Source organism: Podarcis cretensis (assembly GCF_951804945.1).
Source record: "Podarcis cretensis genome assembly, chromosome: 17".
In the NCBI taxonomy this organism is placed as follows: domain Eukaryota; kingdom Metazoa; phylum Chordata; class Lepidosauria; order Squamata; family Lacertidae; genus Podarcis; species Podarcis cretensis.
In genome coordinates, this window is record NC_137187.1 from 3,430,933 (window position 1) to 3,456,213 (window position 25,281).

General features: G+C 46.2%; 2 long non-coding RNA genes across 2 annotated transcripts in view; one reads left to right on the plus strand and one right to left on the minus strand.

Moving 5' to 3' along the window:
* Positions 1-25,281, plus strand: part of LOC307206909 — an 89,028-nt gene that overhangs the window by 14,584 nt on the left and 49,163 nt on the right. The gene's annotated exons all lie outside the window — the stretch shown is intronic.
* On the minus strand, positions 16,960-23,601 carry LOC307206913. Its single transcript, XR_013834531.1, has 3 exons — positions 23,283-23,601; positions 22,797-22,903; positions 16,960-18,038 (listed from the first exon to the last, which is right to left on the minus strand). It is a non-coding gene; the product is annotated as an uncharacterized lncRNA (long non-coding RNA).

Sequence of the window (25,281 nt, forward strand, 5' to 3'; positions counted from 1 at the left end):
CGTTTGCTGCCAAGGCTCTGCAAGATGTCTATAGGATCGGGGCTGCGTAAAGCTCGCGAGCGGCACCTTTCCGCGGGCGGCTATGTCATCTCTCTCTTCCTTCCAGAGCATACGTGCAAATCGGAGAGGATGAGAGGCAGTGGTGGTTTCAAGGGAGACCCCTTCAAATGAGAACGAGAAGGGAGTTCGGAAGAGAACGACAAAATGGGGAAGAATATTAATCTGTCTCCGGCTACAGACGCTCCGAAATGGCTGTGGTTAGAGCTGAGGTCCTCCTGGCTGCCTGCCTCCCCCTCCTCCCCAAGCCCCCTGCCCCCAACGCTTCCCCCTCCTCCTTTCCCTTCCCAGCTTCCCTGCCATTTCTCCTCCCCTCTCAATCCCCAGTACAAAGGAATGGGAGATGCCTGGAGCTTTTTTTGGCAAGGCAAAACTCAGGAGCAACAGAATCTAGGAGCGGGGGAAAGGAAGGAAGAGACGGATCGGATCCCGTAGGAACTGGATTCCGAGCAAACACTGTGCTCTGGAAAAAGGCAAGGACGAGGGAAGGAGCCTGTGCAGAAGTAGCGATGGCTGGCACCACGGAGGAGGTGGGCACGCAGTACGAGGTGTAATAAACTGAGCCAATTCAAGGATGCCTTCAGACGCGCCACTAATGCCTCTGATCCCTGCCCTAAGATTTGGCAGTTCTTGTCATTTAACTTGTCAAAGGGTTTTGGACATTCAAGGCTGCCAGCTATGGGAGCTTGCTGTTTTGCTGCCCGGGGTGAGAATTAAACTGAACCACTTCTTTCTCAAAGAGCTTTCAGGAGTGCGGCCCCTTTTCCATGCAACCAAATGGAGCCTGAAGGAAAAGGGCTGCAACCAGCAATACCTTTGCAGAGGGAGCACAATCATCCGCTCTCCAGATCTTCCTTGGGACAACAGGGACTTTGGTGGGGAGGAATTGCATTTTCCTTCAAATATTTACCCAGGGACTCCACTCTGGATTTGTGTGGGGTTAAGCCAGGCTTCCTCAACCTCGGCCCTCTAGGGGTTTTGGGCCTACAACTCCCATGATCCCTAGCTAGGAGGACCAGTGGTCAGAGATGATGGGATTTGTAGTCTCAAAACATCTGGAGGGCTGAGGTTGAGGAAAGCTGGGTTAAGACTTTTCTTCTCCTGAAGATATTCTGCAAGACAACGGAGGTTTAGGATCAGAGTTTCCCTTCTCCTAGATGAGCTACCTGCCCAGGTTGAGGAGCCCCATCTGCCCCTCACTTTCCACTGCAGCACATGCAGAAACCACCTTATTGAGCACGCTTGATCCCTAGCTAGCATGATCCCTAGCTAGCAGGACCAGTGGTCAGGGATGATGGGAATTGTAGTCCCAAAACATCTGGAGGGCCGAGGTTGAGGATGCCTGTTCTTGAGGCTGGACCCACAATTGGTCTTGTCCGCTAAATCCACCAAAGCCTGTCTTTGCATGCAGGGCAAGTCCCTAACTCACCAAGGGTTTGAGATCCATCAGCTATCCTCACCTGGTTTAGCTGGCCATTTGAAGCTGTTTCCCAGAGTGTGGCCGCTCTCACATGCTGACAGATCCTAGGAGCCACAGGTGAGAGCTGAGTGCAGGGTGGGACCAAAGGTGGACAAACAAACAACCAGGAGGAGCACAGTGTGTCCTCCATCAGAGGTACTACCCATCCCCTAACACACAACTCCCATTATCCCTGATCAACGAACATGCCAGCTGAGGCTAATGGGAGTTGTAGTCCAACAAAATCTGGATGGCCACATGCTGGCAACCCCAGATCTGAAGGAGGAGGAGGAGGAGGAGGAGGAGGAGGAGAAGAAGAAGAAGAAGAAGAAGAAGAAGAAGAAGAAGAAGAAGAAGAAGAAGAAGAGGCGGCGGCGGCTTAATTTTGCTTAATTTTAGAATGGTACAAAATACACAGGTGTTACGCCACTCATTTCTACCAATGTTGCATGGTGGCAGGTCCAAGAGGTAGCCATGAAACTTGTTCAGTCATATTCTACCTGGTAGTCACACAAAAAGTGATAGCAGGGAGAAAGACAGCATTTCTCCAGGAACTGCATGTTAATGTAGTTTTCCCATAACAAAAGCATTTCCTGGAGGGGAAATGTCAGGCAGTCCCACCCCCAAAATACACATGAATAACAATTTCACATTTATTGTTCAGGGGGGGAAAGAGACATATGGGGGAAAAAAACCCTAAGAAATCATGGAGAAGAAGATGCAACTTTTCTAGAAAGGACATAAACAAAACGGACTGGTTGAAGGAAAGTCACAAGATTATAAGCCATCATAAGAGCCAGAGAAGGAAGATTTAAAATCCCTGGGGCCTAGGAAACAAGGAACCTTGGAACATTGTTATTAATTATTTGATTTCTTTGGCACCCAATTTCAAAATGTTTCCAGGCAACTTGCACACACAATTAAAAGCAACAATTAAGTTTAATACCTACACACCGCCATTAGTTGGCATCTAGTGGGCCAGGAACCATTTTTGAGTTGGAGCATGATCTAAGCTTGGTTGCTACAAAAGCACTACTGCCACATGCACAAAATAACCAGTTTTAAAACAAGAAGTGGGTCCCAATTGCATCTTTTGGCTAAAGGTGGCTTCCAGACTGATGACTGACTGACTGACTAAATAATGTCACTTCCATTTGCTATATAGTTAAGTCAGGTCTACAAATGTAGCCGATGGGAGATCTTTTTGAATTCTCCCTTACATCAAAAGCTCCCTGAAAGTTGAAACAGCAGGAAACATGCTAGACTAGAAACATTCACCTTATACATTAAAAGCTCCCCGAAAGTTAGAACAGCGGGAAACAGGCTAGACTAGAAACATTCACCTCATTTGCCAAGTTATTTTACTCACAAGGTGGCTTGCTTGGCTTTAAAAATAAATAAATAAATAACTCATGCCACTGAACTAAAAATGGAATTTCCCATCTGCATTCTGAAGTGGTACAGTTAACCTCAGGGTTCTTATTGCCTCATTCTGTTCCTTGTATAGGCCAAACCTGAATCTGTCCCTCCAAAAGGTATGGGATTTTCTAATCCAGGGGAGGGGAAGCAGTGACCTGCCATATGCTGTTGGACTACAACTCCCATCATACTTGACTGCTGGCTGATGGGAGTTGGAGTCCAACAACATTTTATATTGTGATTTTATGCCCTGAGAACTGTGGATATAGGGCAGTATGCAAATTTAATAAAAATAATAATATTTGGACAAGTCACAGGTTCCCCATCACCCTTCCACACATTATTCAAAGGTAGAGTGGCCAGCCAATATGGTGGAATTCTGACTTGCGCCTTTTCAAAATAAAAGTGACTGGGCCGTATTTTGAATCCTTCCCTGTATAAAAATTTCCGAAACAGAAAATATATGCAGGAAGATTATTAACATGATGGTGCATTCATAATCATAACCCTCTCCTTCACTCAGAAATACTGTATTTTTCCTTGTATAAGACTAGGTTTCCCCCCCTAAAAAATAATGTCCAAAATTTGGGGTCGTCATATACATGGATAGATCTCTCCCCATTTTCTTAAATCGGAGTGCCCCAAAATAGCGGGCGTCTTATACGGGGGGGGGGGGCGTCTTATAGATGGAAAAATATGGTAATTCAGAATTCTGCCACCTCAGCTTGCCACATCCTTCAGCTCCTTAGAATCACAGAACCATAGATTTGGAAGAGACCATGAGGGTCATCTAGCTCAACCTGCTGCAACTCAGGAATATTTTGCCCGATACGGGGCTCAAATCCATGCCCCTGAAGTTAAGAGTCTTGTGGGAGTCCTTGCAGTGTGGCTTCTACATTTGCTGCTACATAGGTTTGAGGGGTATCCATACATGAACTCCACATGTGCTGAGAGGGCTGTACAGGTTAGTCCCAACCCTGCTGTCCATGTGTTTACCAGGTATGAGAAGAAGAGATATGATAGCCATCTTCAAATATCTGAAGGGCTGTCCCATGGAAGATGGAGCAAGCTTGTTTTCTCCTACTCTGGCTTCAAGTTAAAAAGGTAAAGGTAAAGGGACCCCTGACCGTTAGGTCCAGTCGCGGAATACTCTGGGGTTGCGGCACTCATCTGGCTTTATTGGCCGAGGGAGCCGGCGTACAGCTTCCGAGTCATGTGGCCAGCATGACTAAGCCACTTCTGGCGAAACCAGAGCAGCGCACGGAAACGCCGTTTACCTTCCTGCCAGAGTGGTACCTATTTATCTACTTGCACTTTGACATGCTTTCGAACTGCTAGGTTGGCAGGAGGCTTCAAGTTACAAGAAAGGAAATTCCAACTAAACATTGGGAAGAACTTTCTGACGGCAGAAGCTGTTTGGCAGTGGAAGGGTCCCCCTTGGGAGTTTGTGGACCTGGAGGTTGGATGGCCATCTATCATGGATGCTTTAGCTGAGATTCCTGCATTGCAAGGGGGTTGGACTCTATGATTCTATATGCACACAAGGGCACTTCACATGGCTGGAGGTTGGGGAATGGCTGCCAGATGGGAGTGGAGCTGGTCCATGTGGCTTCCTCACAGTTGTCTGGCTCTGGAGCCGCATGAGCACCGTACGCATAAAGTGATTTCATGCCATTTCAACAGGCATGGCTTCCCCACAAAGAATCCTGGGAATTGTAGTTTGTTAAGGGACTGAGAGTTGTTGGGAGACACTGATTTCTCTCACAGAGCTACGGCTCTCAAAGTGATTTAACAGTCAGTCCCTCTTCCCAAGGAACTCTGGGAATTGTAGCTCTGTGAAGAGAACAGAGGATATTGATTATACCTGAATTTTTTTTAAAAAAACCAACAACAACTCATATATTTTGCCATAAATCATGTCTGAATTCTCACTACGTTTTTTTATGGTTGATTATTTTATTTTAGTATACTGTACTTTGCATACATTACATTCATAATTTTCATTTCGTTATGTTTAGAGCACTGCATTAATGTTGAAAGTGCTTTATGGTATTTATTTCATTTCTACTACAGCCTTAGGTGATAGATTATTAATATCCCCATTTTACAAATGAAAGTTGAGATTGCCCTCCTCAGTCTAAGGCCAATACTCTGCCAACTACACCACTTTTCACAGCATGTGGTTAAGCCACTAAAATGCTTCACTTGATGTGACCATGACTAATCACATACTCCGTGGTTGAAATTCTAGCTTCTGAAATACTTAGAAATGAACAAACTGTGAAGTAATGAAATGCAGATTGCAAAACTCTGGGCCGAGATGAGACTTCTGATCAGAACTCGCATTACATGTTTGTGAAATTCACTGCACATGAACACTGTGTTCGTACAGTTGCTTTGCAATAAAAATGAGAAACATCGCAAATCAAATCTTTGTCTTAACTTGCCATGTGTGCTACAAGGAGAGTTTGAGAACAACGTTTAGCATGTCTGTAGCCCTGTAGACTGGTACAGTTCCGGAGGTCCGTACTTAACCTGAAACTGTTCTTAACCTGAAGCACACCTTTAGCTAATGGGTCCTCCTGCTGCCGCTGCACCGCCAGAGCACGATTTCTGTTCTCATCCTGAAGCAAAGTTCTTAACCTGAAGCACTATTTCTGGGTTAGCAGAGTCTGTAACATGAAGCGCATGTAACCTGAAGCGTATGTAACCTGAGGTACCACTGTATTCTAAATGCTTCTCATATGTTTTTATTAAATCTTACAACAGCCCTATAAAGTAGGTCAGTATTATTCTCATCCCCGTATTTTAGATGAAACAGAGATACTGACTTCTGAGTTTACAACAGGACATTTGGACGGTGGACTGCTGGATTTATAGCACATTTACAACAATAAACCACATAACTTAATGGAATTTACTCCTAGTCCTGAGTTAATGCTTTTGGAACTATAGCCTTAGCCACTCTGCTATGCTAGTTCTATGTGAGCCGGTTTTTAGATGGAGGCCATAAAATACTGTAATAGCACCAGTTGCCAGTGCTTTTTTTCTGGGGGGGATGCAGATGTACACATACCCCTAAACATTTTGTGCCTTTAAGTTTGGCCTCACTGAGGGACAGTATTTCAATGAGTAGGAATAATAATAATAATAATAATAATAATAATAATAATATATTATTTATACCCCGCCCATCTGGCTGAGTCTCCCCAGCCACTCTGGGCGGCTGCCAATCAAATGTTAAAAACAATGCAGCATTAGATATTAAAAACTTCCCTGAACAGGGCTGCCTTCAGATGTCTTTTAAAGATAGGATAGCTGCTTATTTCCTTCACATCTGAAGGGAGGGTGTTCCACAGGGTGGGCGCCACTACCGAGAAGGCCCTCTATCTGGTTCCCTGTAACCTCACTTCTCACAATGAGGGAACCACCAGAAGGGTCTCGGCACTGGAGCTCAGTGTCTGGGCAGAACGATGGAGGTGGAGACGCTCCTTCAGGTATACTGGGCCAAGGCCGTTTAGGGCTTTAAAGGTCAACACCAACACTTTGAATTGTGCTTGGAAACGTACTGGGAGCCAATGCAGATCTCTCAGGACTGGTGTTATGTGGTCCCGGCGGGAAAATGAGAGCGCCCCTAAAGATTTTTTTTTTTTAGGGGAAAAAAGCACAGCCAGTTGCCATTTTGAGCGCTCAATGTACATTTCCTCAGTGTTTATGCTTCATATTCATATAGCGCTTTCCAACACTCAAAGCACGTCACAGTTGTGATCCACAGCAAACCTGTAAGACAAATCAATATTACAATTCCCCATATTGCAGGTAGGGAAACTGAGGCCGAGACAAAACCGTTTGTGTTCGTAGTGCCAGTGCGTTCGGGAGGAGCCCAAAACAACAGTGGCTGCCTACCTAAGATCCCCTTATGAGTTTGCGGATGAAACTTAACTGGGAACTTCCCAAGTCATAACTCATGTGCAAGCAGCCTCGTTCAATGCATGGTTACTACTCAAAACTAAGCTGCCCTTTCAGCTATGCTCTGCTCCCAAGATGGCACATGCCTCAGCATGTTCGCTAGTCCCACTGACTTCAGCGCCAATTGCACATCACTGTGCGGCACAAACTGTCAACTGATGTGTCAGGGGCCGAGCCAAATCTCTCCCTCACCCCAATATGGTAGTTGATACGCAGCATCCGTGCGGTTTGGGGGCAAAAGGTTCTCGGGGTGCATAGAGCAAAATACTAGTGGTTTTGTGGTCCCTTCACCCCCCATAAAATATTTGAAGGGTTTGTCCTCCAAAAAAGTTGATGAGAATTCCCATTCAAATGGTGTGTGCATAAGAGCCAACTTTGTCCCCCCATAAAATATTTGAGGGGGTTGTCCCCCCAAAAGTTGATAGGCATTGACATTCAAATGGTGTGCGCATTGGGGCCAACTCCTAGGTGCTGAGATCCCTTTGCTCCCCACAAAATATTTGAGGGGACTGCCCCCCCCCACCAAATTGATGGGCATTTCCATTCAAATGGTGTGCACCAGGACTAGTGACTGATTGTGCAGGATGGGGCATAAGTAAAGGTAAAGGGACCCCTGACCATTAGGTCCAGTCGTGAAGGACTCTGGGGTTGCGGCACTCATCTCGCTTTATTGGCCGAGGGAGCCGGCATACAGCTTCCGGGTCATGTGGCCAGCATGACTAAGCTGCTTCTGGCAAACCGGAGCAGTGCACGGATATGCCGTTTACCTTCCCGCCGGAGTGGTACCTATTTATCTACTTGCACTTTGACATGCTTTTGAACTGCTAGGTGGGCAGGAGCTGGGACTGAGCAACGGGAGCTCACCCCGTCACGGGGATTCGAACCGCAGACCTTCTGATTGGCAATGCCTAGGCTCTGTGCTTTAACCCACAGCGCCACCTGCGTCCCTTAAGACGGGGCATAAAGGTAAAGGTAAAGGTAAAGGTACCCCTGCCCGTACGGGCCAGTCTTGACAGACTCTGGGGTTGTGCGCCCATCTCACTTAAGAGGCCAGGGGCCAGCGCTGTCCGGAGACACTTCCGGGTCACGTGGCCAGTGTGACATCGCTGCTCTGGCGAGCCAGAGCCGCACACGGAAACGCCGTTTACCTTCCCGCTGGTAAGCGGTCCCTATTTATCTACTTGCACCCGGAGGTGCTTTCGAACTGCTAGGTTGGCAGGCGCTGGGACCGAGCAGCGGGAGCGCACCCCACCGCAGGGATTCGAACCGCCGACCTTTCGATCGGCAAGTCCTAGGCGCTGAGGCTTTAACCCACAGCGCCACCTGTGAAGACGGGGCATACCCACCCCCAAATTTTTTTTTACTCAAGTTGGCACCCCAGTTGGGCTGTCTAGTTGTGGGTGAGAGTAAGCAAGAGAGAGAGAACTATGGTCCCCTGCTCAGAGCAGTGCTTCAAGCCCCCCCTGGTTGTGGGGTGAGCCAGGCCCAGCCTTGCTTTTTCAAGAGGAGGGGGAGAGTCCCTCCTACTGAAGCCTCTGCGCCATCGCCTGCGGCGCGCGCTCTTTGCGCTCTTTGCGCGCCTTGCAGAGCGCAATTGGTTCTTCTTCCCGCGGATGCGGGTCAGGACTCCACGCCTGGTCTTTGCTTCCGCCGGCCTGCAACTAATCAACATGCAGAGCCTTGCCTGGAGGATTACACAAACCGCACACACACTTCAGTTGCTTTCTCCTTCTCTCTCCTCTCTCTCTCCATCTTCCCCTCCTGGAGCCTGTCCCATCCCCCCCCCCGCCTTTTTCCCAGTTACCAGGCAACGGCACAAAGGGAGAGAACTGGTGCGGAGGCCAAGCGAGGGCCCCGAGTCCTTTGCAAGAATGGAGGGGAATGCGAGGCAACCCAATCCGAGCCTCTGTACCTGGGAAGCGAGCGAGGCATAATGGAGAGCGAGAGCCATTGAAAGGCGGAGGGGGGGGGGGAGGCGGGAGGGGGGCCGGCAGGGAAAGAGGAACACGCAGCGATCATGTTCTACAAAGGGCAGGCAGGGCAAGGGACCGAAATGCAGGAGGAAAATAACGAGGAAGCAAGCATCCGCCTCCTCCTCCTCCTCCAACTGGGGGTGAAGATAACAAATGTGACATTCAAGGCGCGAGCTGGGCTTCTGGAAAGATGGCTGGCAGCGCAGTTGAGGTCCCCTTCATTCTTCTCTTCCTTTTTCGCCTTGGAAGAAGCCTTAAAATTGCCACATGGAATTTATCTACAGCTCTGCCTCCCCACCCGCCACCCCCACAAAAAAAGGAAGGGGAGGAGGTTTCCAGAAGAAGAAAAAAACACGTTTAGCAATAGTCATGGTTCTTCCACAGCCAACAACTCCCATGTGTTTCTTACACCCCACCTTTTCATCGTATGTTTTTGCATGCCCAAGGCCCCTTTAAACAACGTTACTGAGTAGCTACAAGGGCATCTAAGCATGGGCAGAGTGCTTTTACCTTGCCACTGAGCAACTACAGCAGTTTGCCCATATCCTGAGAACCAAGAAACAGGCCTCCTTCCCAGGCTGATGACAGGGATCCTGTGCAGTCCTGGGCTGTGGCTTCACCCTCTTTTTAAGCATAATACTGTTGCCTCTTCCCTTGGCAGCCTTCTGGGAACACAGACCCAATAAATATAACTGAAGTGTTCTAGCTTATGGTTGTACCCCCATTCTACTACTAAGCCTTATCTTGGTCAGGGGAAGGAGGGCTTTAGCTCAATGGTGGAGAGCATTAGAAGCTTCCACGTTCAATCCTTGGCATCACCAGTTAGGGTTAGGATTGCACCTTACCTGAAGCCCTGGGGAAGCAGGACCAATCAGAATGCTGCATTCTGAATCCTATTGTTCTGGGACCAATCAGACTGCTGCATTTTGGATCCTATTCAACTCAGTACATAACAGCAGTGTAAACAATAACAGTGCAAGGCAGTTTTCTTCTCTTCTTATGCAGTAACTTGCCTTAAACCTACTTTTCACCACTGGTTGGTTACAGGTCATCAGAATATATTACACTGCATAGCTGTGATTTTTTAAAATGTCCGTTGATGCATTTTTCTTCCAAGCTCTGGAGCCCAGGGTCTGTTCTGTTCCAGGCCTGTCCCAGCCACAGATGTTTGTCGCAGGTTATGGATGCACCTGTGAACGTAAGAGGAAGAAAAAAGTTGTAGCGTTGTCCACTGCCTTGTTCTGGTCAATGAGGCCAATTGGAATGCTCTTCCTGCACTTCAAAGCATGAATATCTCTTAGGGGCACAGTCCTCCAGGAAATTTTCCTTTGCAAGACCTATCGAAATTAATGGGAGCCCACATTTCAATGGTCCCTGTGCAGGAAAATTTCCTGGCTGATAGGAGTGCCTCTCTCTTAGTATGAAGGTCTGTTCCAGATGATAAACAACCCATACTACTATTTTCATATTAGTCATAATCCAGCTCCAAGTGTGATATCCCGTCCACATAAGAGCACGAGAGTAGCTCTGTTGGAGCAGACCAAAGGTCCATCTAGTTCAGGGGTAGGCAACCTAAGGCCCAGAGGCTGAATCCGGCCCAATCACCTTCTCAATCCAGCCCACGGATGGTTCGGGAATCAACATGTTTTTACATGAGTAGAATGTGTGCTTTTATTTAAAATGCATCTCTGGGTTATTTGCGGGGCATAGGAATTCGTTCAGACTTTCCCCCAAAAATATAATCTGGCCGACCACATGGTCTGAGGGACGGTGGACCGGCCCATGGCTGGAAAAGGTTGCTGACCCCTAATCTAGTTTCTCACAATGGCTACCAGATGTCTATGGGAAGCCTCCAAACAGGACTTTAGTGGAACATCTATCTCCTCAATGGTGTTCTCCAGCAAGTGACATTTCCAGGCATACTGTCTCTGACTGTGGAGGTAGAATAGAGGCATCACAGATAGCAGGACCTGAGAATTTTATCCCCTTTGCAAGTCCATGCTCTCGAGGTGTGTTGGGTGTGCATGAGAGAACAGTTGCTGCTTAGGTAATAGCCTAATAAAAGTTTAAAAACTGATAGAGGTAGACAGAGAGGAAGTTGGGTGTCTTGTGACCAGTGACATCACAGAAGCTATTCATTGGTTGCCTGTAACATTGGCGTGCGCACATCTCCGTGTAGTGATTGGAGCAGTGGTTCTCAAACTTTTCCCTCTGGGCTACACTTTCAGAATAAAAAATTGCTTGTGCCACACCACATTTTTTTATAGAGAAGAAAAACATTGGAAAACAGAAGGAAACTGAGCGATGCTCACTTTGTAACATAGAACACAGCTATCACCATGGGAAATCCAGAAAGTATAAAGCAATGCAGCTACATTACGTAAGAAAACATGAATCATTCCCAAAATATAATGATAAACTGGTCGCTTACATATGCACCTTAGTATGTATACAAACTTAATGAGAAGTGTGAGCTCCTTTTTGCCAGGTAGCCTCAATTACTGTATATGAGGTCTAATTTGAGGCAAACTCTCATCTCTTCATCAGAGCAAAGAAGCTTTTGTGTTTTCTGATCTTTCATATTTCATAGAATCAGAGAATTGTAGAGTTGGAAAGGGTCCTAGGGGTCATCTAGTCCAGCCCCCTGAAATGCAGGAATATGCAGCTGCCCCAAATGGGTCAAGAGTTGAAAATCCCTGTTCGCAACAATATGTCACGGAGAACTGTAGCCTATGCTTTCGAAGACAGGCGTGGATACTGTTTCTGGTTGTATATCCAACAAAAAAAATACTTTGAAACTATACTACGCTAAAATGTTTCAATGTGGGTTTTTTGAGTCCTTGAATCTTCCCACCACACTTGCCATTCTCTAAAGCTACACCCTTTGAGAACTACAGTGGTACCTCGGGTTACATACACTTCAGGTTACATGCGCTTCAGGTTACAGACTCTGCTAACCCAGAAACAGTGCTTCAGGTTAAGAACTTTGCTTAAGGATAAGAACAGAAATCATGCTCCGGCGGCGCGGCAACAGCAGGAGGCCCCATTAGCTAAAGTGGTGCTTCAGGATAAGAACAGTTTCAGGTTAAGTACGGACCTCCAGAACGAATTAAGTACTTAACCCGAGGTACCACTGTACAGGGTGAGAGTGTTGGACTAGGACCTGGGAGTGGCTGGGGACCTGAGCCAGATGGGCGGGGTATTTATTATTATTATTATTATTATTATTATTATTATTATTATTATTATTATTATTATATCCCCACTTGACCATGAAGCTCACTGGGTGATCTTGGGCTAGTCACTGCCTCTCAGCCAAACCTACCTTGCACAGCTGCTGCAGAGATTAACTGAACTCTTTTTCCAAGGTGAAATGTGGGATCTAAAAGCAATGAAATTATTATCATCGTCATCATCGTCATCATCATCCCACACATCAATTACAAAAGCAATGCGCTGTGTTGGCTATGGTGTGAAAACATGGTTGTGCAAGTGACATAAGCAACTATATATATATTTTTGAAGTGGATAAAATTACTTCCAGCCATCAGCTTCCCTAGCAATGGTAGCTCCTCCAAACCCAGAAAGCATGACAGAAGAGTCGCCTGTTTGAACAGGGAGTTGTACTAAAATAGAGACGGTAGACCCATCTGTTGCTGTCAAGGCTAACCCAATACATTCTGATGTTTGAAGCAAGGCTGTCCAAGTGGCACTCTGCTCCACAGTCAAAAAGAAATTGGAATAGCTCACAAGTTGGTGCCTTTAAACAACATCCACAATTTGTCAGATTTTGTGAGGCAGTCACCTCACGGCACTTTGTGGTTGCCATTTCTCCCATGTTAAGCCCTTGTCAGCAACCTGTTTGTACACCTAGCAACCAATTACATCTCACGGTGAAGAAAGCCTGACATGTTTAACAGGTCAGGAAGCACAGGGTCAAGAATGAATGCTTGTGGAAAAGCAAATATTAATACAGAACTTGAGACTAGTGCTAGACATTGCTCTGTAATGGCTAGTGTACCTCTCTGTCCTTGTGCTGTTTTGTTTTTTCCATATTTTTTTTACACTTGTTGGTAGAGTTTGTTACTTTAGAATAAAAAATAAAAAATATCGCCAAACGAAGGTAAGCAACAACCAAATACATCCACTCTATAAAATCACCCACCCTTTCGCTAGTCCGCTATAATCTGCAATCTTATTGTTCCCAGCAAGCCAATGCCCCAGTTGCACCAATGTAATGTTGGCACAACTTAGTCAAGATTCTCTGTAATCTCAGTGCAAAAATTAAGGAGAAAACAATAGAACAGCCAAAAGCATAGAACAAAGCAACCCCACCCATGTCCTTGTCTACTGAACCACAACAGCAGATAAGAAGCAGATATATTATAGAGTCCTGTTGACCCTCCAAAGTTTCATGCAGGACCACAGAGGTTGTATAAGAACACAAAGACTCTATATAAAGGTAAAGGTAAAGGGACCCCTGACCATTAGGTCCAGTCGTGACCGACTCTGGGGTTGCGGTGCTCATCTCGCTTTATTGGCCAAGGGAGCCGGCGTACAGCTTCCGGGTCATGTGGCCAGCATGACTAAGCCGCTTCTGGCAAACCAGAGCAGCGCACAGAAGCGCCGTTTACCTTCCTGCCAGAGCGGTACCTATTTATCTACTTGCACTTTGACGTGCTTTCGAATTGCTAGGTTGGCAGGAGCAGGGACCAAGCAACGGGAGCTCACCCCATCGCGGGGATTCGAACCGCCGACCTTCTGATCGGCAAGTCCTAGGCTCTGTGGTTTAACCCACAGTGCCACCCGCATCCCTCAGGACTATATATACTCGGCTATAAAGGCTTTCATGGCTCAGGACCTCAATACCTTTAGATTTGCCTCTCCCCATATTGAACAGAACCTGTGCTTGTCACCTGAGGCCTTTCTCTGTGTCCTCCATCCCAGAGAGGTTTGGATGGTGGCAATATGAGAGCGGGCCAGAGAGATTCGCCTGGAACCTTCATTATATATTTTTAGGTGCTAGACAAAAAAGCACCCCTTCAACCAGGCCTTTGGCTGATTAATATTCTACAGCCTTTGAAATGTGTCTGTGGGAAAGGGGGTTATTGTTTCACTGTTTTGTTTTACTTATGTGTTCTTATCCTGTGTTTTATTCTGTGAACCGCCCTGAGATCTTCTTATGAAGGGCAGAATAATATTTATTTATTTATTTATTTATTTATTTATTTATTTATACCCCTCCATCTGGCTGGGTTTTCCCAGCCACTCTGGGCGGCTTCCAACCGACTATCAAAAACAATACGGCATCAGACATTAAAAACTTCCCTAAACAGGGCTGCCTTCAGTTGTCTTTTAAAAGTAAAATACCGTATTTTTTGTACCATAGGACGCTCCGTCCCATAGGACGCACCTAGGTTTTTTTGGGGGGGGGGAAATAAAGGAAAAAATGGACCCGTGAAGTCTGGAACGAGCAGAAATGTGGATGAACCCTGAATCCGACGTCCCCTTGTGCCAGAGTAGGCAGAACAGTTGGAAGCGGATGTGCAGCGATGGGTTTTCTTTGTTCCCCTTTGAGTTCAACGGAAGAGTTTTAACTTACAACATGCCTGTGGTCACTGTAATATTATGCTGGTATCTGGGCCAGGTGAGAGGTTTGAGTGAGCAGAGGATTTGGTGCAAGCCCCTTCTTCCTCTGTCAGCACCCAATTTGGAGATAGCCATCCATGGAGTTAAGATGGAGTCAGGCATATGCATATGTAGCGCCCTGCCAGATTATCCCTGACGTCATGCCAGGATAGGGGGGGTTTACAGTGCATCCTAAGGCCAGCATATCTGAGGGAAAAAAATTGTGCCATGTTCGAAACCCCTTCAAAACCAGTTCAAGCCATTTGGAAATAAAGAGAAGGTTCTTATTTTTTGAGTTGGTTTAATCGCTAGAGGGGAACAGTCAGTATGGGCCACATTACTTAAGCACTCTAACAGGCATTTTTAGATGACGAAGTCCTGATACTTATCTATTTTTGTGTGTGCGCGCACGTGCACATATATTATAAATATGTGTGTATACATATAACACACACACACACACCCTGTGCCAAGGTTATCCAAACTTTGCACAAGAAAAACTGAATCCCACAATCTTTATAAATTAGGCAAATTAAGCAAATTTTCATATTTGTTATCATGCATAATTTATTCTGCTTCTCCTAGCTATAGGGAGGCATGAGGAGCTATGCAGAGCACTGAAACCTCTTCTCCATCTCTCTCTCTCTCTCTCTCTCTCTCTCTCACACACACACACACACACACACACACAAACAATATTGCTGAGCCTTTCTTAGCAGCCACAGGAACTATCTAGCGGGGATGGGGAATCTGCGGCTCTCCAGATATTGTTGTACTCTGTCTCCCAACACCGCCAGCCAACAAGACCGATAGTCAAAGGATGACAGGAGTTGTTATCCAACAACATCTGGAAAGCCACAGGTTCTCTACCCTTAAACAAATGAAAACAGGGGTTCTTGTACCCCGTCCTGCATTTGGTGCCTTTTCTGTGCTTGCACAGAACTGCAGAATAAATAGAGCGCTGGCCACAGACACAACACCATCAAGATACAACTAAATATTAAATGTAGTAATTGTTTTAGAAGCCACGGTTGGAGCACACAGTTGACAGTGGATAAACTAAGCAGGGAGGGACATTCCAGCTTTCCTGCCCGAACACAAATTTAAAACTCTTAAAGGGGAGAAGCTGCTCTTTGGGGAAAGGAATCAGAAGTAGAAAAACAACAAGCAGAGAAAATGCTTCGACTCCACACACCTACACACACCATGTCTCCACTATCAGGTCATGCAATATGGAAGTGACTTACAAAACAGAAAAAGAGGTTTTGGACTACAGTTAGGAACATAAGAGACCAAGGGCCTATATACACCAGTATTTTTCTTTCTTGAAGTCAGTAAGCAACAGAATTAGGACATACATCTCAGACATTGTAATTTGTTTTGAGCACATTGACTGAAGTGAGCACTAGCAAATCTGATGTGCTTGCATGGCAAAATAAAGAATCTGGGTGCAATAGAGTGACAAGTTCTGCCGTGCAAACAAGCCCCACTGAATCAGATGGCACTGCTCTTTACGCAGGTCCCATTCAATTTGATGGCACTTGGGCAGGAGGTCTTGTGCCCTTGATGTAACTGAAACGCACAAGTCCTGTACTCCTTCACCGACACGGCTTGGTCCAATATACAAGCCGCCACCGATCAATTTAGCAGCTCTCCAACGGGCAGTGTGAAGAGGCGATGTTCGCCGGATAGATTGTCTAGTAAAATCATTATCTTCTCTGCCCACAGGACACACATTGTACTTCAAAATCACATTGCCGATGGAAAGTCGTCCAGTTCAGCTAATCATCCACAAGGGCATTTTCCCCAATGCAGTCGAAGAAGGAATGTCAGAGCAACTTACGCCCAAGAGATACGTGTGGCAGCAAATGTTCAGAGTCCAGTTCTGCTGCCAGTCCTGAGGCAAATCTCTATTCTACCAGATGTTGCTTTCTGTGGGGCTGATAGACACTGAACAGGACTCAAGCCTTTAAAAACCTGATCTGGTGTAACATTTATATTATGCCGGCATAGCTCTCCCCTTCTCCTCTTCTGAGTAATGTCATAATGTGGCAGTTCTTAGCGTCTGGTGGAGCTAATTCTTTACCTTCAAGCTTTGTACTCAAGCCTATGAGGTACAGGTAAATACTCAAAAGATTTCTGACCCTTCGGATTTTCCATAATAGTCCCTTCCCTCCAAGGAAAAGCTAAAGCGTTAAGGCCTTTTTAATTTAGAAAAGAAAAGATGACTGAGGATGGGGAACGTGTGTCTATGAAATTATAAATGGCCAGGGGCTGCCTCACTACTCGCTCTGCTCCCCAACCCCCTACCATTCACACTGCATTAACCCTCCAGAGCTTCCCCTTCCCACTGTGTGTGAAGTGTAGGTGGGTTCCCACGAGGCAAAACACAGTGATAACAGCAAGAACATTTATTGAACTAACAGAACTGGACAACGGGCTGCTGATATACATTCCTGAAAGCCCGGGCCACTCCCACTCCCAACATGATTGGCTGTCTAAACTTCCAAGCTGCAAATCAAGAGTCCAAGGGCCAATGGCAGAGGCCCAAATCCTGAAATGTTCTGTGATTGGACATCATGTATCGAATCAGAACACAGGAGCTGAGAATCCTTCGTCCAGACTCAAGCTCAGGCAAACACAGACCACTGAATACATAACGGTGTGCAACTGCTAAGCTTGCTTTTCACCATCCCAGACCTCTTTCTGAAACCACCTCTCTCTTCTGTTCTGCTGCCCTGCTTTGCACCCCATGCCCATGCCTCCTCGCCCCCAACACCTTTTGTGCAACCCTCCCTTCCACAAAAACCACCCTTCATGGTAACGTTCTGCATCCGGGGCCGGCTCACCCATGAGGCAAGCTGAGGCAACTGCCTCGGGTGGCAAGATCCATAGGGGCAGCAGATCCTGCCTCCAAGAAATGCATCACCTTCTGCTTCTGCAGCAGCACACTCCTTGACGTCCAGATCTGCCTTTCCGCCTTGTCCCTGATGCAGATCTTCACTCATTCCTCCTTCCCTCGTGTGTGTGTGTGTGTGTGTGTGTGTGTGTGTGTGTGTGTGTGTGTGATTTTGTGGTTCGCCTCAGGTAACAAAATGTCTTGGGCTGGCCCTGCCTGCATCTTCCTCCTCCCACACAGCGCAGCTACAAAGCACCCATTTCACTTTCCACCCAGCTATGAAGCCACCAATCTTTCCTGTTCTGCAGAGGCTCTCATGCCCCTGCTCTCATCTTCAACCACATTCCCATGCCTCCTGCTTCCTCTCTTTTTGCAACCCCCTCCTCCTGCTCATTGTTCTCAACTCTCCTTTGCGCACTGACCAGCCACATTTCCAGGCCTCCTCCCATTCTGCAGCCCCCTTTGTACACACACACACACACACACTCCATGCTCTTAAGAGCAAGCCTGTCAGTTAGCTTGTTCAGTAAGAGAAGGTAAAGTCACTCTGTTGAATCTGGAACTTCATGCTGAAGGCAACATAAGGTATTGCATGAAGGGTCGGTAGAACATCTGAGGGCTCCACATCTTTTATCTCTCTCCCATGAGGCTGCTGAGGAATAGGAGAGAGAGACTAGTGAGTACAGCGAGAAGGGAGTGACACTAGCAAGAAAAAAGTGACGGTTGTAAACAACAGCAGAGGTTTGAAAAAAGCAGGGAGAAGCACATGGACACCTGATATGTACTAGGGCTGGGGGAAATCTGGTTTTCAGCATCGTGATATACCACCAGCTAAACATCACAATATACTGATATATCACAATGTCTGAAATCAGGATGGAGCTATGTAGAGGCATTGGCTGGCTTCACGGTTTTGCTTGCATCATGATTTTTGCGTAACACACACACACACATGATTCACAATATATTGCCAGGTCAAAAATTATGAAACCAATACCATGATATGGATTTGAAACTAATTTTGGATGATATATCACCCAGCCCTATCACTCATCACGATTCACTATAGTCAAAAATTATGAAACCAGTATCACGATATGGACTTCAAACCAGTTTTGGACAATATATTGATATATCGCCCAGCCCTAATAGGTACACGGCTGAAGTCAAGCAGATCTGACAGGCAGATCTATCGGGACGGTGCTCTTGTTCATCTTAGTGGAGTGTGTGCATGAGAAGCTCCTGGTGAGTTATAAGTGTGTCAGGGGCGCAGACTTGCCCCCCACAATGACGGAACCCAGCACTGCATGACATATGCACTTAATGTGCAATTGGGGGGGGGGCACAAGATTCCCATTGCACCCTGGTGGCAGCAGGGGCTGGAGGGCACAGAGAGCAAAGATCTCCTTCTGGCCCCCAACCAGTGCTCTGCCGGTGGCTGTGGGATATGGGGAATGCGGAGGGCATGTTTGCAAGTGGGAGGCCGATCTGTTTGGGGGGCCCTCAGGTTAAGAACTGAATTCATTCTGGAGGTCCGTTCTTAACCCGAAACTGTTCTTAACCTGAGGTACCACTTTAGCTAATGGGGCCTCCCGCTGCTGCAGCACCGTCATGGTGCGATTTCTGTTCTCATCCTGAAGAAAAGTTCTTAACCTGAGGTACTATTTCTGGGTTAGCGGAGTCTGTAATCTGAAGCATCTGTAACCTGAGGTACCACTGTATTGGGGGGGCTCAGCCCCCTGCCCACAAATATTGAGGGGGGCAAAGCCCCTTCTGCCCCTATAGTTGGCATCCCTGGTGTGTGTGGTGGTGGTGGGCAATAAATTGGGCAATAAATATCAGCCACCCCGCTATGCGGGATGTCCTCCAGATTCTTTGTAACGTCCTTTCCTGAAATTATGGCTTCCTACCAGCTTTCATCCTTGTACTGCTGCAACTTTAGAACAGAACACCTTATCAGGTACTTCTGATATCAACTGCAATACCTCACAGGGAACATAGCTGGCAAGCCAATGTGGCTCACCGCACATTTAATCATTTATTTATTTTTACATTTGCTCCCGTTCAATTTTCATGCTGCTCTTACTATTTATCTATTATATTTGCATCCCACAAGGCACTTAACAGCTGTATGTGGGGTAGATCTCTGTCTGCCTTTGAAAATTGAGAAAGATAAAACTAAGCAGGAAAGCCCTGTGAGTTGCACTGAGCTCAGAGACAGCGACTCTCCGAAAAGCCGCTCTGTAAGCTCTGCTCTGTAAGCAGGGATGAACTGCCATGGCCTTGTTCTATCCCCTATTTCACACTTGTTATCTGTACAAAAACATGTGTGTTAGTGTTGGCGGAGTGTAATGTGAGGCCCAAATCTAGGAAGACTACAATGTTTAAGAAATTTGCTTTCAGGAGTTCATGTTCAAAATGACTCATTTGCCAGAGGTTTGGAGGGAATAGCTGTGGAAAGATGGAAGGGTGTATTCCCTGATCTAGGACCTGCTAAGGGAAATTCTTCATGCCTGGACCAGTAATTCTTGTGTCCTTACAAACCGCCTCTATGTATTTGGCAAGACTGATTTAGATGACAATCAATGAATGGGGATAAGCATCCCATACAAACGCTCTCTGCTAGCATACAAACACAACAAATGTAACATATTAGTCTAAGGTAAAGGTAACTCTGACCATTAGGTTCAGTCGTCCTTTGCGGCACTCATCTCGATTTACTGGCCGAGGGAGCCCGTGTACAGCTTCCGGGTCACATGGCCAGCATGATTAAGTCGCTTCTGGCGAACCAGAGCAGCGCACGGAAACGCCGTTTACCTTCCCGCCAGAGCGGTACCTATTTATCTACTTGCACTTTGATGTGCTTTCGAACTGCTAGGTTGGCAGGAGCAGGGACCAAACAACGGGAGCTCACCCCGTCGCAGGGATTCAAACCGCCGACCTTCTGATCGGCAAGTCCTAGGCTCTGTGGTTTAACCCACAGCGCCACCCACGTCCCTTCAACATATTAGTCTAGCCTTCTGTAAATATAAATGCATTTGATCACTGACCTCAGCATACATTTGATGCTCTTTTTTATGATAGCATATGCCACAGGAAGACCGTATCCTATGCACATCAGCTTGAGAAAGCCATTTCCCGATCCTGGGGAGATGATGTTGCGGGATGGGAGCAAGCCCTCCCCACATGCACGGGGCGGGATTGCCCCTGCGCCATTGGATGGTCCTTGGCCATGTCATCCCTAGGCCGTCCAATCCGGTGCAGGCTATTTAAACCGCCCACGGTCAAGGACTCACCCCTTTTCTCCCTGCTCAGTCACTTCTTGCACCCTTTGGTTAGGCTCTTATTTCTTGACCTTGCTATGGACCTCGGTTGGTCACCTTGGTTGTCCAAGGGGCCTGGTAGGAATTTTTCCCCAGCTGGCAAATTGGCACCAGCCATTTGGTTTTTCACCTGAAGGTAAAGGGACCCCTGACCATTAGGTCCAGTCATGACCAACTCTAGGGTTGCAGCACTCATCTCGCTTTATTGGCCGAGGGAGTCGGCGTACAGCTTCTGGGTCATGTGGCCAGCATGGCTAAGCCGCTTCTGGTGAACCAGAGCAGCGCACGGAAACGCCGTTTACCTTCCCGCCGGAGTGGTACCTATTTATCTACTTGCACTTGACGTGCTTTCGAACTGCTAGGTTGGCAGGAGCAGGGACCGAACAACGAGATCATAGATCATAGGTACATATCACTATAAAGTCCTTCAAAGGCCATCACCTACCCCTCCTAATTCAAGGGTATTCCGTTAAAGGAATCCAGGGGGCATGGTCTCTGTCCGAAGCCCCAGACTGGGGTGGGGAGCTAGGGCCATGGCACGACCCCTAGTGGTGACCCTGGGGGAGTTACTAGTTGATGTGCATCAGCAAGGCTCCCCCTACTGGTGGTTAACCCTTCCAAGACTCCTGTGGATGGGCAGGAGGAGTCAGATATAGTCATGTGGTTTCCAGTGCCTAAGCCAATACCACTCACATTCTGTAACCAATAAAGTTGTGGCCTTTTCCGCCCATTAACCTAAAATACTGCTTCATGTGTCTTTATTCCACTTCCTGGGAGGGTCTGAGACCTTGCCATGCAACTCAATTCCAAGCAGACATATGTACAGTTTGGCTGTACATGTGATAGGTTGGAGGCAGCCAATAATTCTTAAGAGCTGAAACCGATTTGAAAGACAGACTGGTCCCTGTTCTGTGCGGACACGTTGACCCCACAGCCGTCTACAGGCAAACAGGTTTTCCAATGGGTTCATTGCAATGGGAAAATCTGCAAAACCTGTTTGCCAAATGCAAACATTGGCTGAGTGTGCCCATTAATCCCTCTTTCAAACCACTCTCTGAAAAAACTGTCTCTCCAGACTGTTAGTTTTCTTCTTTTTTTTATATAAATATTTATTGAGATTTTTTTAAATACAAAATGCAAAAATGATAAACAATATAACATGTATCATAACACATTTTTCAAAACTTCTTTGGACTCCCTCACGTCTCCCACTCCCACTTACATCATTATAAATTTTTTTCCAGCAATTTATCATCTTATTTATATTCTTAAATCTTATTCAATTAGTTTAATCTAATCTCCAAAAGTTTTATGTTTTCCTCAATCTCACTTATCGTCAAATTCAAATCTAATTCAATGGTAGGCAATTATTTATGATCTAGCATCCTTCTTAGCATTCGACCAAATTACAATACTTTTGTAAATAAATCTTGAATTTCTTCCAGTCTTCTTCAACCCTCTCTTCTCCCAGGTCTCGAATTCTACCAGTCATCTCGGCCAGTTGCATATAGTCCATCAGCTGCATCTGCCACTCTTCCAGTGTGGGTAGATCTTGAGTTTTCCAGCTCTTAGCGATAAGTATCCTTGCTGCCGTTGTTGCATACATAAAAAATGTTCGGTCCTTCTTTAACACCTTCTGGCCGACAATGCCCAGTTTTCAAAGGCTAGAGACAGGCAGCAGTTTGAAAGAGGGGCTGCCACTCCTGGTGGGTATACTCACGCCACCTCTGATGATCCACTCTGATCAAATATGCTTTGCAGGTTTTGGATTGTTTAGGGTTGCCATACATCTGGGATTTCCTGGACACATATGTGGAATACTGCAATCGGAAATCGTTAAAATGTCCGTGCATATGGCAGCCCAGATCAGCAATGCTGTTTTTGCCGATTTTCCTTAAAAATAGCTCAAAAACGGCTCTCTTTCTCTTTTTTTGCAATTTTGCTAAAAAACGCTCAACAACTTTTCTGTCCGGATTTTCACCATTTGAAATATGGCAACCCTAAGATTGTTAAAACCTGCAAAACCTGTTTGACCGGAGTGATAGGGCTGGGTTGTTGGTTTTTTTTACAAAATTATGCATGTACCTCATAGAAAAGGAAGTCTCCTTCAAAGCGCTTTAAATGTTCGTAAAAAAAGTTGTCTCCCTTAAATTGCCTTGCGCTGTTAGAATCTATGCTGGAAAGACAATTGCATGCAACACAAATTTACAGCAGGATGTACAAAAATGGCAAGACATTTTCCTGCAAGATTGTGCATGCCTTTGCCCCTCTACCTCCCTGTAGCTCACTTTCACTTTCTTCCAAACTACCACCAGCTTTCACTCATCTGCTGGTCCTTTCAGTTTGATCACGCAGGCCCAAAATGCTAGGAATCCAGTCTAGGTCAACATCCCCATTTCCTCCCTTCAGGTTTGTAAATTACAAAGCAAATAATTTATTAACTCTTTCACCTTTTTATATTATATGGTTAAGCCCCTGTCCTTACATGCCTCTGCCCTCTAGTGGAACGCACACGGCCAAATGCTTTCTGCAGTTCCATCCTCTTATTTCCTTACCTGTTGAAGGGATCACATTTTGAAGAGAGGAGTCTGAGACAGGAAATAAAATGGAGTTTTATGCAATGGTCTCTGAACTACAGTTCCCAGAATGCTCTTTGTTATTATCCTTTGTGAAGCTGAGCAAGCTCAGCCAAGATGCCCACTGCCCTGCCTTAGTCCAAGGATGAGAGTCCATAGTGGCTCTCGTTCCAAGACTCTATGGAGCCATTTGATTCCTGGAACTCAGGACCTGGAGCATATGAAAGAATAGCATTTTTTTATTAAAAAAATATTGCAAATTTCACACTATGGGCCCTATTACAGTAGAAATTAAACTGATGGCCGCTTACCCTCTGCTAGTACTGTATACATCCAACATCCCTCTTCCACAACAAGCCGGGATAACTGCATGAACATCTGCCTTCATTGCACATTGCTGAAGATTATTCTCCAGTGGCTTTATGTACCCATTCAGCAACATTTACATTTGCCTTCTGGATATAGGGTGCTTCCAGACAGGGGCTTAATTTGCAGATGGATCGCTGAGGTGCCACAAGTGGGACAATGGCCACAGGTTTATTTTACTTTGTGGGATTTCTTCTGGAAAGGCTAAATCTTGAATAAAATTGGCACCTCAACTTGTTGGCAGCAGGATATGGGTTGCATACCCTCCAACATTTCTCCAGTGAATATAGGGATGTCCTGTTTAATAATAATAATACCTTGCCCATCTGACTGGGCTACCCCAGCACTGAGGCTTCCAACATATATGAAAACATAATAAAGCATTAAAAAACTTCCCCATACAAGGCTGCCTTCGGACGTCTTCTAAAGGTTGTATATTGAAATAATTTTTTTAAAGGTCTTATATATATAATAAATGTTCATAAACGTACCAACCAAGCATGTACATAGATATGTGGATCACATGTCTGGAGCAGCACAGTAAGACTGTCCTGAAACCATTTTGACTCCCAAACTGACCAAATATTTTCTCTGCAAGGAGCGAGGGGGTGAAGGAAACTTCCCATTGTCTCAGGAATTGAGTAATCACCATCTCAAAGAATGGCCAGACTACCAGGAAAGGCAATCAGGTAAGGCATGATCAGATGACCTGACATAATAATAATAACAGTAATAATAATAATAATAATAATAATAATAATAATATTTATACCCCGCCCATCTGGCTGAGTTTCCCCAGCCACTCTGGGCGGCTCCCAATCAAGTGTTAAAAACAATACAGTGTTACATACTAAAAAGTTCCCTGAACAGGGCTGCCTTAAGATGTCTTCTGAATGTCAGGTAGTTGTTTATCTCTTTGTCATCTGATGGGAGGGTGTTCCACAGGGCGGGCGCCACTACCGAGAAGGCCCTCTGCCTGGTTCCCTGTAGCCTCACTTCTCGCAATGAGGGAACCGCCAGAAGGCCCTCGGCGCTGGATCTCAGTGTCCGGGCTGAATGATGGGGATGGAGACGCTCCTTCAGGTATACGGGACCGAGGCCGACAGGAAAAACAACAACATTCATATTCCTGTTGTAGACCGCCTTTTCTGTGATGTAGGTATGATGTTTGTGGGGGGAGGTCTTGGGTTACACCCCTTCTGTGATGTATGTATGATGTATGGAGGGGTGGTCTTGAGCTCCAGGGCGGGCAATTTAAAATATAGACAAGGGCAGGCACACCTTTGTTCTGGTCCTCCTCCTTCTCCTGCAGGTGAGGGGAACACCCTGTTGCAACAGTTCAATAAAGATCAGACTTACTAGCTGCTTTGCTTCTCAATATTCTCTGGTTGGCCTCTGTTATTTTCTCCTACCGATGGAGAACCTACAAAGGACTCTATAAGGGCTCTTGTGTTCCCCATAAGGGAATAAGGGCAGATTCTGTTTACAACAATAGTTACTAGTCTCCTTGGCTTGTGGGTTGCAGAACTCAGTGGCGTAGCGTGGGGGGTGCAGGGGGGGCCGGCCGCACCGGGCGCAACATCTGGGGGTTAGGGTTAGGGGGCGCAAATCC